We start from the raw sequence: 12,898 nt of genomic DNA, 5'->3' as shown, positions 1-12,898 counted from the left end.
CACATCGAGTTTCCTAATCTATAAAGTGGGAAAAATGACACCTACTTTGTGGGGTATCTGGGTTGCTCAGTGGGTTGGGTGACCAATTCTCGGTTTCCACTCAAGTCATGATCTCAAGGTCCTGGGATGGACCCCTGCCTCAGGCTCTGCACTCAGCGGGGAGTTGGCTTCAGATTCTCTCTCCCTCTCTGCCACCCCACCCCTCACTCACACAGACATGTGCTTTCTCTCTCTCTCTCTCTTTCGAAAATAAAATAAATAAATCATCTTTTTAAAAAATTAATTCGCAAGGACAGCTGGGTGGCTTAGTGGTTGAGCCTCTGTCTTTGGCTCAGGGTGTGATCCCGGGGTCCGGGGATCAAGTCCCACATCAGGCTCCTACAGGGAGCCTGCTTTTCCCTCTGCCTGTGTCTCTGCCTCTGTCTCCGCGTCTCTCATGAATAAATAAGTAAAATCTTTTAAAAAAACAAAAAGAACAATTATATGTGGGATTTGTTTTTCAGTCTTTTTGGCTTGGGTTCATCACTGAAAGATGATTGTGATTTTAAAACATGAGATCAGGGACACCTGAGTGGCTCAGTGGTTGAGCGTCTACCTTCCGCTCAGGGCGTGATCCCAGGGTCCTGGGATCAAGTCCTACATCTAGATGCAGTCTTCCCAGGCACAAACTTCAGGATCAGTTACCAAAGAGGCAGCTGGGAGTAGAAACAGAACAAATAGCCTACTATAGGACATAGTTGAGGCTCTCTGGCCTGACATTCAAAAATCAAAGAAAAACACGCTCCCAGATGCCTTGCAAACCTCACTTCTATTACTCCTTTACTTAGAATTTGGAAGCTGGGGTGAGTTGGAAGGTTAAAAATGATATATTACCGTAGATACAACTTATTAAACTAGTAGACATTACCTAAGTGATATTAACACAGGGTGAGGGAAGTAGAGAGATAAATTTGGCCTTGTATAGAGCTGGGTTTACATCCTGGCTCTCTAAATTTTTCTTTGTACACCTTGGGCAAATTATTTAATCGAGCATCCTATTTCTCACCTGTAAAATGGGGTATATGTAATCTCCCTCACAGATTCCCAAAGGGGTTCCTGACCATCAGCAGCAGCATCACCTGGGAACTTGATAGAAATAGAAATTCGCAGACCCCACTGCAGACCCATCAAATAAGAACTCGATACTCTGGTGGTTGGCCCATCAATCTGTTGATAAGAGCTCTCCTGCTGATCCTGAGGCACACTGAAGTTTAAGAACCAATGGTCCACCTTGTAGCAACTTTTTAGTCTTGAATGTGCATTATGTAATCCTAAAAAAAGTACTGTCAATTTGATCTACCCACCAGAGATTTTGATATAATTAATCTGCAGCATGGGTATCAGATTTCTAACGACCGCCCAACCGCTGCTCCAGGTGATTCTAATATGTGGTCAAGGTGGAAAACCCCTGCTTTATAGGGCTGTCATAAGGATTAACTGATTTAAAATATCTCCAGCAATCAGTACATGCCTTGCACACAGCACTCAATACATGCAAGTTTCCCTTAAAAGAAAATATCTTTTGATTTCATACTGTTTTTGTTAAAATTTCCGATCAGAAGGAAATTCACCATAACAACAGTAGTAGTCCCTGAGCGATGGGATTACAGGTGGCCTTTAAACTTTCTTTTGTATACTTTTCCGAATTTTCCAAAGGCATTAACATGCATTACACTTATCACAAAATCAACACAACTAAAACAGAAAAAAAAAAAAAAAAAGGCTTCTTCTGAGGCTCCTATAAAACTGATCCTATTGGGGCACCTGAGAGGCTCAGTGGTTGAGTGAATGCCTTCAGCTGAGGTCGTGATCCCTAGGTCCTGGATTGAGCCCTGAGCTGGGCTCCCTGCTCAGTGAGCAGTCTGCTTCTCCCTCTGCCCTCTGCCCCCTGCTCGTTCTCTCTCTCTCAGATAAATAAATTAAATTAAATTTAAAAACTGATCCTATCAATACCCTTCCTCTGTTAATTCATGGGGACATCACATTATTTTCACTTTATGGATGTGAAAACTGAATCATACAGGCGAAGTCTACCTGCATTTATGCTGGACTCTGATGAGAGTTAAGGTCAAAATAGCTAATACCCATCAATCATTGCAACTATGTTCTCTTTTCTGGAACAGCTCTTATTGCCTTGGAAATAGGATTTTTTCTCTTCATATGGTGCAGACGGGGAGCTGTAGACTTTGGGACTGAAGCTGTGAGAGTCCATTTGTTCCCTAAGAATTACCTGAGTTTCTACCATCGCTTCCCAACAGATCCTTGCCAACCCTCCCCCACTTCGAAAACAGTCCCACCAGCACTCTAGCATAGCTGCCACCACCCAAGCAAGAGGCAGTCAGACTATGCAATTTGAATTCGTAAGGGCCACTGCAAAATGTGGTGTCATGGAGAAAGCTGCAGCCAGCAAGTCTGATTTTTGTTCTAGCCCCAGCTCTGCAGATAAGAACACAACATAGCAACAGCTACCATATATGCGCTGTTGACAATGGACCAGGAACTAGGTTCAGCATTTTCCCAAGCATTTACAAAATGGGCTTAGCTGAGAGCAGTGGTTCTCAAACTTCAGAACGCAACAAAGTCATCTGAAGGGTTTGCTGAACAGGACTTAACCAAACCTCAGCCCCAGGTGTTCTGATTTGGCAGGTTTGGGAGGGGACCCAAGGATTTGCATTTCGAACAAGCTTCCTGGTAATGCTGAAGCCACAAGTCACCTTGAGGACCACTGGATTAGGTCATCTGCAGGGTACTCTCTAGCTCTGATAGTTTCACTGAATTCAAACCCCAATCCTTATCCAATGGCCTCACACTGAGACTCAGAATGAAAGTCTGAAAAGTCTCAGTGTCACAATCCCCCACGATCTCCACATGGTCCAAATGAGAGGTTTCTCTTTAAACATGAATCCCGTACAGTCAGTGCAACAGCGCCTGTGGCATCCGTGGTGACCCTCGGCAGTTGGGGAGGCACGAACCAAGTCCCCGCTCCCCAGGCACATGGCAATTTTCTTAATAATAAATTCCTGATCATCAGAAGCAGGGCCACCAGTCAATCACAGCCACATGCAACAAAGCAGCCTAGCCCTTCATTAATGTCTGTCTTTTCACAGGACACAAAGGCTGATATTGTACATTAAAGCCTTTTCCTCCCACCACCGACAGAGGGCCTGGCCTGCGAAGATAAGAAAGGGAAAGCACAAGACTCAAATGCATGAGGGCCTTAGAAGAGCCTGAAAACTGACAAAGCATTACCACACCCGTGGTTCATAAAGGCTTCCTAACAATACTCTGAGGTGAGTATTATTTTCCTGTTTTATAGCTGAAGAGATAGAAGCTCAGAGAAGGCTTAGTGATATGGCTAAAGCCCCACAGTTGCTGTGGAATAGACTGAGACTAGAACCCAGTTCTCCTGCCTCCCAGTCCAGGGAGGCTTCCATTGCCTCTTAATCCAAATTAGGGAAAATTTCAAGTTAAAATTTCTCTTCCTGACTCTCCTCTTTTTTCAGCATCTTAGCAAGAATGAATCATAATGGGTAACTAGACAGAGAACTCTAATTGCAGGGCTCAGAAAATGGAGAAGTTTAATTACATAGTTACATATGTGATTTATCAACCAGTTTTGATCGTTGACAATTCTCTTTAAAGAATTCCTTTCCTCTAAAAATTAAAATAATATATTTTTTAATCTTCCCTGGAAGGCTTTGTTTTCATTCAAATAAAGAGATGACTATTTCTTATGAGTGTCATGATTTCTAGGCAATTGGTCTAATGTCAGACAGGCATTAATTCCTGGTAGATTCATCACGATTAGGTCTGAAACTACAGAAGCTTTATCTAGAAACAATAATCATTTTCTGGACAGAGCTGAGTAACGGAAACCTGCCTGAAGCAGAAGGGGCTATTCTTCAAGAAACCCTAAACCTTCCATTCCTAACTCCCTTGGAGCAGGAAACACCTCCAAGTACCACCTATCTTGAATGATGCTGGCATAGATTTGGTTTTGCCCTGGAGACAGAAAAGCTGAAGGGCCATCATGTCGAAAGAGGAGAAAATATTCAAAGTTCCCCAGTGTTGCTGAGGCAGGCCAAGAATGAGGAGTGAGCTGAACATTCACAAAAGCCAAGTTGAGGCTTTGAATCAGGATTGGATCTCAGGGACTCTGACCACCCTCTGAGCCAGGCAGGAGCAATACTGCCAGTCTGCCTCTCAGTTTGCCAAGAGGATCACAAAGCTGCTACTCCTTGCCCCTGCTTCCAAGAGGACCTGTCTTGACCATCATTGAGACTTTCTTCTGTTTTCCACTTCATCAAGTAACCATAGGCATTATTGCTCAGAGAGGTTAACTTACTATAATACAAGTTGGAAGTAGTAGAATCCAGATTCAAAGCCAAGTAGAATCTCATTCATTTATTTAGTCAGTGAATACTGATTTAAAACTAAGTACCAGGCACCAAGCTGGGTGATGGGAAGAATAAAATGAGCCTTTAAAATACAGTGAGGAGGGACGCCTGGGTGGCTCAATTGGTGAAGCATCCAACTCTTGACTTCAGTTCGGGTCATGATCTCAGGGTCATGGGTTTGAGGCCCACGTTGGGTCCAGGTTGGGTGAGGAGCCTACTTTAAAAAAATTGTTTTAATATCGTGAAGAAATGGAAAAGGGCTGTGGTTTCAGGCTCAGAAGAAGATGGACTGCCACAAAGCCTACAGAAGATAGGACATGCAGGGGATATATATGCCAATTCGTATCCCCTCTTTATGTTTTTTAATGCCTGCCCCTGCATGCAGAGTTTCTACTGGTGTAGAAGGCAGCTTGCCCTGCTACTACAGCCTCCCCAAAGGAGGCCTGATTTGCCATAGCCCCGGTAGGTTTCCTCTACTTAGGGAGAAAACTATCTACAAGGCAAATAGCAGGCCCTTGGATAGATGGGTTACTCTTCTACACTCTCGCGCTCACTTTAGAGCAGTCACTTACTGATGGGGCCCTATAAAGTGGCAATTTACCAAATAGTACTAATTTAGGACCTGGTCCTTGAAGAGTTAACACTAACAGAGGTGACTGACTCCTTGCAAGGCAGTCTAAAAGGGGGTCTGGTTCAGTGCACTACAACTCTTCCAAGCAGCTTGAGGCTTTTGCTGCCCTGATGTAAGGTTTCAAAAGAAGAGATGCAGTGGCTTAAGGGACAAGGTGACTGGGTTCCAGTGCCGGCTCTGAAGCTTGAAATACTCTGTAATAAATCGCTTCCCTTTCTATGCCTCAGTTGGCCAACTTTGAAATGAGGACCATTGGATCATAATTTCTGAGGATCCTTCCAATTCTGATGGTCTAAGACAATTGTTCTTCTCTTTTGGGGTCACAGATTCCTTGAGAATCTTCTAAGTTACCATCTCCCCCATAAAATTATGTCTATAATTTCAGAAAATTTATGGAACTCCTAATGCTTAAACTAATATTCTTAGTCTGGTATGGGTTTGCAGTCAGATCTGGGCATGAACCCTCAAGAGAGCTTGCTTTTCTTTCTTTTCTTTCTTTCTTTCTTTCTTTCTTTCTTTCTTTCTTTCTTTCTTTCTTTCTTTCCTTCCTTCCTTCCTTCCTTCCTTCCTTCCTTCCTTCTCCTTCCTTCCTTCCTTCCTTCCTTCCTTCCTTCCATCCTTCCTTCCTTCCTTCCTTCCTTCCCTCCTTCCTTCCTTCTTTCCCCTCTCTCTCCCTCTCTCCCTCTCCCCTTCTCTCCCTCCCTTCCCCCACCACCATGGGCAAGTCTCTTACTTCTGAGCCTCATCTAGACAAATAGTACCAGTAACACCTACCTTGCAATATTGCTGTGAGAATGGGAAATAATTACAGACAAGTGTCTGCCCATAGAAGGTGCTCAATAAATGGCAACTAAAGAAAAAAAAAGGTAATGGCACTTGTCATGGGTGTTCAGAGTTGGTTTTCTTATCTTCCCATAGTAACCAGCAGTTATGTGTGCACTTCAGGTATTCCATAAATGTCGTTGCTTGGCTTTCAATGCTATCTTAAAATTCCCTTCTCTGTCAAGCTGTTCTAATGATGGTGGATCTCTCCCCGCTCAACTGGGCTATTTCAAGTCTCCAAACCATCTCTTTGTGTCCAGACTCTCCTACGTCCCATCCTACTCAGCGCTGTCACATTAATCTTCCAGAAATCGACACAAATTGTGACAAGTTCCACAGTGCACAACTTCTAATGATCTACCATGTTTTGAAGCATTTCAGTAAGGTTTTCTTCAAGTGAAGTAATAATGGCAGCTCACTTTATCAAACTCCTCTATATGCCAAGCACTGATCAAGTGAATATGCTATTTCATCTAATCCTCTCAACAGCCCTAAAGGCAATTTAGTGTATGAAAAGCTGAGTGTATAATCTCTTAAGTTTGCTTGAGCTCTATTCCAATTCCACCATTTACTAATTACATAATCTTGAACAAATCATTTAACCTCTGTGTCCCTCGGTGTGCTCATCTGTAGAATGGAGATAATTATAGGTAGTAGCTTGTAGAGATATGAAGATCAAAGGAGATTTTATATATATTATGTATATTATATATAGATATATATATAAAATCAATTTAAAATTGGCAAGTGCTAAACAGATATGAGCTGTAGGAACTATTATTATTCATTAATAATTTTACAAATGGGGAAACTAAGGCCCACATAAGTTATAAGGCAGCTGCCCAAAGTCAAATAGTAAACCCATGCAAATTCTATTAGAAAACCAGTGTCATCTCTGATGGTTTGAATTGCTGACCTTCATTCAAAGTCTTTCAGAATCTAACTCCAACTTACATTGTTGGTACTTAATCAAGTTCTTCCTTCCTACCTAAATTGATTCTCCAACTTTTGAATGCGGTGGCATTTACTACTCAAAGGCAGAGACTGGGATTATCTAGATCAGATCATCAGTGTATTTCTAGTAACTAGCAGTGCCTACACTACCTAGCTCAGAGCATACAGAAGCAGCTCTATTCAATACAATTAAAATATTTGTTAATTAAATTAAATTACAGATCCAGTCAGCAACTCATTTGACTCACCATTTATTACTTTACAAGGTCAATTATCTTTTTTTTTACATATTTCAGCAGCCAATAAATACATATAGAGCCTCCCTCATGTGCTAGGCATTATGTTAAACATTATTTTTTTATGTATTTTTTTATTTATTCCTGAGAGAGAGAGAGAGAGAGAGAGAGAGAGAGAGAGAGAGATAGGCAGAGACACAGGCAGAGAGAGAAACAGAGAAACAGGCTCCACGCAGTGAGCCCGACACGGGACTCAGTCCCAGGATCAGGCCCTGGGCCAAAGGTGGTGCTATACCACTGAGCCACTAGGGCCGCCCACATTATTTCTTTATATGCTCCCATTTTATCTAACATAATACATACTATCTACTAGGATGTGTGATAATTACAAAATGGGCCCATTTACCTCATCAGACCACATGAGAAGTCAATTGCAACAAAACATTCCCTAGGAAGTATTCTAGCCAGATACGTATTATTTCCAGTTGCAAGCAATATGGGGGACAGAGAAACAAGTTAAATGACACCACAAGGAAACAGTCAAAGAAATCCACAACGCATTTCATTCTATACTAATAGGACTGGACTTCCCAAAAACCAGTATCATGAGGGAAAAAATGAAATCAGACACTGTTTTAGATTAAAATAAATAAAAGTGATATAATAACCAAATGTGATGTATAACCCTGATTTGACACTGAATTTAAAAAAAAATCTATAAGACGTTATTGGAAAAATTGAGGAAATTTTAATATGTTGTGGATATTAGGTAATGTTACAAAATTATTTCCTTAGATATGCTAGTGGTATTATGGTTGAAGAATGTCCTTAGGAGACATATTCTGAAATGTTTGGGGGAAGAAATGTCACGGTGTCTGCAACATACTGTCAAATGGTTCAGGGGAGGACAGATGGCTAATGGAGTATATTGAAAAAGCAGGAGTTATAAAGCATGTCAGAAACTTTTTTTAAGGTAGATTTTTTCATGAGAGGATTTATGAAATCAAAGGGGCTCAAACACACTGTCTTCAGGAACCAATTTTGTGATTCTAGTTGACTAATAAACAAATGTTATAGTGCCTGCTACATATCAGATTTAGAAATAGTAATGCAAACAGTTAAAACAAATGCAAAAGAACAATGAAAACTTGCAACCTTCTTGTATATTATCAAATTTAAGAACAATAACGAAGCACTTAATTACATTTTTTTAAAAAGGCAGTTCAGCCAACTGGGCAATTCTACCCATTTAGGAAAATGGGATGCTGGGAAAGGTGATTAGATCTCTAATTCTCACAACTCAAGGGAAAAGTGAGAAGTTAATCTGAGTGGTGAGCATTAATATTCATGGGACCACTGCTTAAAAAGTGGAAAAACTCTCTCTCTTGGGGTGCCTGGGTGGCTCAATCGGTTAAACATCCGATTCTTGATGTCAGCTCACGTCATGATCCTAAGATTGAGCCCTGAGTAAGACTCAGCACTGAGTGAGCATGGAGCCTGCTTGACATTTTCTTTCTCCCCGGCTCCCTCCCACACACACCCCCACTGCTTGTGCATATATACTCACTCTCTCTCTAAAAAACAAACAACGAAAACAAAAAAACACCCATCCCTCTCCACCTTTTTCTCCCCTTCTCTGCCTGTACCTGGAATGGATGATTTCTTTTTTCTTTTCTTTTCTTTTCTTTTCTTTTCTTTTCTTTTCTTTTCTTTTCTTTTCTTTTCTTTTCTTTTCTTTTCTTTTCTTTCTTTTCTTTTCTTTTTTTTCTTTTCTTTTTTTTCTTTTCTTTATGATTTCAATTGCAAGAATTTTCTCCCCTTTTCTGCCTGTACCTGGAATGGATGATTCAATTCTCAAGAATCACTTGCTGTCACTTAAATTTGGAACCCCATTTGGCATTTTGTTTTCAGTTGACTCGAACAAGAAAGAAAGAGTAGTGAGTGATTAGCACCCTGTTACCTCTAGTAATGACATAAATTACCTCTGAATGGGGAGCCATTCAGAACCCTTCTACATTCCAAATTCTCTCTACCCAATTCTTCCTCTTTTTTTTTTTTTTTTAGATTTTATTTATTTAATCATGAGAGACACACACAGAGAGAGAGAGGCAGAGACACAGGCAGAGGGAGAGGGAGAAGCAGGCTCCATGCAGGGAGCCCGACATGGAACTCGATCCCGGGACTCCAGGATCATGCCCTGGGCTGAAGACGGTGCTAAACCACTGAGCCACCTGGGCTGCCCAGTTCCACATCTTTAAAATGAGCTGCACTTTGTTTTCCTCATTGAATTTTCTCTATCTCCTCATTTATTTATATGTATTGTTAGATGAATAGGATGGTGGGAGGAATGAGTTAATAGTGAAACATGCTGTTGACATAGCGAGCAGTTTGTATAATCTGAAAAAATTTTAAAGGACAGTAAGACTGAACCATAAGGTAAAAGGGACAGAAATAGTGAGAAAAGACTAGGTCTGGTCATGAATGGCCTTGCAAGGATGCTAAGGAAATTGAATCTGATCTTAGAGTCAGTAGGGAAACCACTGGAGAGTTTCAAGCAGCAGAATAACTTAGATTAGATCTGCATTTGAGGGGTGTCTGGCTGACTCAGCTGATAGAACATGGGACTTCTGATCTCAGGGTTATGAGTTCAAGCCCATGTTGGGTGTAGAGATTACTTAAAAATAAAATCTTAATAAGAACAACAAAAAAGATCTGCATTTGAGGAATACCACTGTGGCTATGATATGGAGCAGAGGTTGTAGAGATAAATTAGGAAATTCTTACATTGAGGCACTGAGTCGCTGGTGGCCTGGTCTAGAGTGGAAAGAATGGGAACAAGAAGTGAACATCCTCTCCTAAGAGACTTAAAAGATATATTGTGTCCCATTTTCTCTGAGTTCTGTGCTGCTTTTTCTCACCCTGTAGGGTGAATTTTCTTTAGTTACCCAACATCTCTCCCTTCTAAGAAACGGCTGGCTGACCGATCCAAGGGGAGATTGGCTCCCGGGCCATAATCTCCATATAGTAATCACAGAGCAATGGACTCCCTGCCTCCAGCCCAAGATCTTAGAGAAGCTAGGTAAGCAACTTTCACTAAATAACTAGAATAACGGACCATTTCATATTAAGATTTAGTAGTTATCACTCCATTTGAATATAGTGTCTCTACACTACAGAGAGGGAAAGAAAGCTCATTTCACTCTTCAATAAATCCCAATATGCTGTTTTTCATGAGGTACCAAAACTCATCTTGAAAAACTAGGAAATGACTTTTCAGCCCACAAAAAAAAAACTATCAGAACTAATAAATAAGTTCATCAGGGTGACAAGTTATAAGATCAATATGCAAAAGAAGTAGTTGGACTCCCAGTTCAGTCCCATCCCCCACCATGAATAGACAGGAGACCCACATCTCTGCCTCCTCAAGTGGAAAACTCGAGGCTTGGTTATGTTTTTTTCCCCTGAATATAGTGAACCAGGAAGACTGAATTGAAGACACAAGGTGCAACTAAAGGCAAAAAGGAATAAGTGAAAGCTTACATGTGGCCAATGAGAATCCAACCTCTCTTCTCATATTTAACAGCCAAAAATATTGGCAGCTATGCCTATCTCCTCTAGTTAGGAGATTGGAAAATTCTTCTCTGAAGAATCTGACATAAGAGACAGGACCTAAAGATACTGATACTCAATGATCTCTAATAAGACACCCCTACTATATCACCATGTGGTGAACCTCAATAGTCAGTAAGCCCCAACCATGCACAGAAAGCTTCCAGTCAGGTTTTAAATGTCCTAATATTAAGTATGAACAATCTAACAGAATTAAGTTAGAAACTAAGAAGAAACGTCAAACAATTTATCATTAATATCCTCAGAGAAAAAAGAAGATAGTGCATTCTTGAAACAATAACAGGTTAATATAAAGAAAAAAACATTTAGAGCAACAGTGTCCAATAAAACCTTTGTAGTGATGGAAATGCTCTATATCTGCACTGTCCATTATGGTGGCCACTAGCCACATTTGGTCATAGAGCACTTGAAATGTAGCTAATACATTAGCTAATACATACAATTAAGAACTGACTTTAAACTATATTTAATGTTAATTCAAACAGCCATGTGCGACTAATGGCTACCATAATAAACAACATATATTTGTAAAATCAGACACAGCTCTTGGGTATTTAAGATGTGACAGCCAAAATGAAAATTTTAGTAGTTATATTAGAAGATAAAGTTGGCGAAACACTGTACTAAGTACTTTATAACATATTAACTCATCCAAAACATCAAGTGATAGAAAATAGGAAAGGAAAGGAAAGAAAATTAGATCAATCCAGCAGATCCAATGATCCAAATAATAGTAATTCCAGAAAAAAATTAAAAAAAAAAACACCAGAGGAAAGGAGGAAAAGAAATTATTAAAGAAATAAGAAATATCAAAGAAATAATTCATGATAATTTACCAATGAAGAATATGTTTCCAGATTGAAAAGGCCCACTGAGTGCCAGCACAATGGATATAAAAAAGATCTACTCCAAACACATTTTTTTGTGAAATTTCAGAAATACCAGGACAAAGAAAAGATCCCAAAAACTTCAGAGAGAAATAATAGTCTCATATAAAGGATCACAAATCAAAAGAGTGTTGGATTTTTTTTTTAAGATTTTATTTATTCATTCATGAGAGACACACACACACACACACACACACAGAGGCAGAGACACAGCCAGAGGGAGAAGCAGGCTCCATGCAGGGAGCCCCACGTGGGACTGGATCCCGGGATTCCAGGACCATGCCCTGGGCTGAAGGCAGGCGCTAAACTGCTGAGCCACCCAGGGATCCCCAAGAGTGTTGGATTTAACAGTGATACTAGGGGTTAAGAGACAATAAAGCAATGTCTTCAAAATTCTGAGGAGAGTATTTCTAACCTGTAGTTTTATATTCAAGTAAATAATCACGTAAGTGTAAGAGTACAATAGAGGCACTTTCAAACATCCAAACTCTCAAAAACAAACAAACCAACCTCCTTGTAATTCTCAAGGAGCCACTGAAGGAAGTGTTCCATCAAAACAAGGGAGTGAATCATCAAAGGCACAAAATCCAGGAAACAGAGCTTCCAATTCAAGAAAGGATAATGATCCCAAGAATAAGAGTGAGAAAAAAGATACCAGATAAACAGCTGTGTCACAGGCCTAGAGAGCCAGCAGTCTGCATTAGAGCAGGACAGCAATACCAAGACAGATAGATGTCTCCAAAAAGAAGAAACTGGGAGAATACATAATGCATGTGAACTAACTGAAAGAATCACACTTAGAGCAGAGTTTGAGATGAATTAGTGATTACTACACAGAGAACCAATTAAACAATAAATAAGAAAACTATTAATTCCAGGGAAAACAAAAGTTGTACAAGAAAATAAATGGATACATAACATACATAGTATATAGCTCAACCGTGAATAGGATTTATGTTGTCATGATAATGTAAAGGCTCAATGTTGATCTACCCCATCCCCCAAAATGTTAAAACTAAACCATAGGGGTGCCTGGGTGGCTCAGTCAGTTGAGTGTCTGCTTTTGGCTCAGGTCATGATCTGAGTCCTAGGATCAAGCACTGTTTCAGCCCACCTGATCATGGGGGAGTCTGCTTGTCCTTCTCCCTCTGCTCCTCACCCCTACTCATGCTCTCTCTCTCTGCCTTCTCTCCCTCTCTCTGCTATCTCTCTCCCTCTCTCTCTCTCTCAAATAAAATCTTAAGAAAAAACCACTATCCAATATCTGTGTATATTGGAGGGGAGGAACTATAGGTAGTAAAG

The 12,898-nt window shown here is 40.5% G+C and overlaps 1 long non-coding RNA gene across 1 annotated transcript in view; it reads right to left on the bottom strand.

Annotated features, from left to right (window-relative positions):
* LOC144300785 (uncharacterized) overlaps nt 1-9,051 on the bottom strand; it is a 33,909-nt gene extending 24,858 nt beyond the window's left edge. Inside the window, exon 1 of the long non-coding RNA XR_013367564.1 lies at nt 8,726-9,051. This is a non-coding gene — a long non-coding RNA (uncharacterized LOC144300785). The remainder of the gene's footprint in view (nt 1-8,725) is intronic.
* Nucleotides 9,052-12,898: the final 3,847 nt, after the last annotated feature.

The sequence above is a fragment of the Canis aureus genome, chromosome 29, assembly GCF_053574225.1.
Source record: "Canis aureus isolate CA01 chromosome 29, VMU_Caureus_v.1.0, whole genome shotgun sequence".
NCBI classification, from domain to species: domain Eukaryota; kingdom Metazoa; phylum Chordata; class Mammalia; order Carnivora; family Canidae; genus Canis; species Canis aureus.
This window is presented reverse-complemented; position numbering and strand designations above follow the sequence as displayed.